The following is a 2,103-nucleotide window of genomic DNA, read 5'->3' as shown; positions in this document are numbered from 1 at the left end:
GATTCCTCTCACCTATAAGCAGAAGCTGCAAAAAGCTAGGCTATCCCTAGAGAAGATGATGCAACCCCCACGCTAAGCTTTCTCTGGCTGTTTGGAGCTGCTGTTGTTTAAAGCTCTGGCAAAAAGCTTGTTCCCAGAATTAAGGGCAAAAGGCCCAGCTTGTTCCCAACAGATATTGGTGGATGCTGGGCTGCGAAATGGCTCCTAGAATCTTTTCCTAAGCCAAAGGCACAGCCCCAGCATACTCCCAATGCATTTCCACTCAGGCTCTTCCATCTGCAGTCTGAGTTCCTCCACATAGTGATGGGTGCAGTCGCTCAGCGAAGAGGCACCTTCTGGTCTCACACTGGGGTTTTCTTGTAGGCTCCTGCCCTTGAAGTTTGTGCGCATCTCCGTTCACGATCCCAACAGGCAGCGCATCAAGCTCAAGCTGATCAATGGGCGCTCCTACTACCTGCAGCTTTATGCCTCCCCGGGGGAGCAGGAGCTTCTCTTTGATCGCTGGCTATCACTCATCTACCTGCTGCATCACCCCCCAGACTGGTACCTGCGCCCCAATTCCTGCATGCCCAGAGACAACCTCAGTGTGCAAATCCTAGCAAGTGAGGAGGAAGAGGAGGTGGTGGAAGAGGAGGTGGTGGTGGTGGTGAGTCCACAGTGGGCACAAGCCTCACCTTCAGCATATGCAAATACAACCTGCCTGCAGTGTCCATCCCAGCATCCCCAGTGGCTTCCCATGATTATCCCTTCCCATACAGCTTCTCCACTGTCTCTCTCACACTAAAGTCTATAGTGCTATAGCCTCTTCATTATCTCTGGCCCATCATAAGCTGCACTGCTGCAGCTCTTTCTCCCCTCACCATCACACCATAAACTTTAGTCTCCTGCTGTAGGTGTCTTGCTGTATGGCTGCAGTCTCTGATTTGCTACTGTACTTAACTCCCTAAAGCCAGGAAGCCAGAACAAGGCTCAGGAGGATGCAGATCCAGAAGAGAAGGGAAAGGAGCAGGTGGACAATGCTGCAAGTCCTCTTGGTGAGAGCAGCAGAGTGAGTCTCACCCAAGGGCCAAGCACAGAGACTAAGCCAGAGCTCAACTCGGAGTCCAACGAGCATGAGAGCCTCACACAGTCAGATGTGGTGAGGCGTGAAAGGGATCTGGGAGAAAGGGCCAACAGCAGCTCACTGCACTCCAGCACAGCATTAGATCACGCCAGGTATGTAGTTGGCAAAGGGGCCTAGCGGTTCTGACTCGGGGGCCTAGCATGCACCATTCCGAGGATGCCATATGGCAGAGACCTGAGATCACTGCAGGGGATCACTTAATTCAGAATTGACTGGTACATGAAATCACTACTAAGAACCTTTCCTAGTGTTGTAAACTTACAGACATTGAATGAGACACAGTTCTTCCCCTGAACAGCTTTCAACTTAAGGCAGCAAAGAAAAGAAATGGGACAACAGGTGAGGGTACAAGCAGGGCCAGCTCTACAGTTTTCGCCACCCCAAACAGCGCGCTGAATTGCCTCCATGGGCGGCGGGGGCAGTCCATTTGCCCTTAGGGCAGCAGGCACGTTTCCACAATGGAGGCAATTCGGCGGCAGCTTCTATGTTTAGCTGAAGCCGCCGCAGACAGCTAAACATAGAAGCTGCCGCTGAATTGCCCTCACCGCGGAAACACGCCTGCTGCCCTAAGGGCACACGGACTGCCCCCGCCACCCGCAGCGGCAATTTGGCAGGCTGCTTGGGGGCAAAACAACAGGGACTGCTGCCCCTTGCAGATTGCCGCCCAAGCACCAGCTTAGAAAGCTGGTGCTTGGAGCCGGCCCTGGGTACAAGGAGAAGGGAAGAGTGCGTTTTGAGGAAGGATCTGAAGGACAGAGGATGCTTAGCCAAAAGGGGGTGGGAATGTTTCAAGCTGAGGAGGAAATATGAATGAAGGTAAGAAAAGCAATAAGAATCTAAGGTGCAGGGAAGGTGGCAGGAGATTATGTAAAATTGTGAAGGGTTTGCTCAGATCAACCTGAAGCAATGCATGCTGGGACCTGTAGTCTTCATGGGCCACAACTCTGAAGATCTGAGTGGCTACAGTCTGCTTACTTTCA

This window comes from Chelonoidis abingdonii, chromosome 3 (genome assembly GCF_003597395.2).
Source record: "Chelonoidis abingdonii isolate Lonesome George chromosome 3, CheloAbing_2.0, whole genome shotgun sequence".
Taxonomy (NCBI): domain Eukaryota; kingdom Metazoa; phylum Chordata; order Testudines; family Testudinidae; genus Chelonoidis; species Chelonoidis abingdonii.
This window is presented reverse-complemented; position numbering follows the sequence as displayed.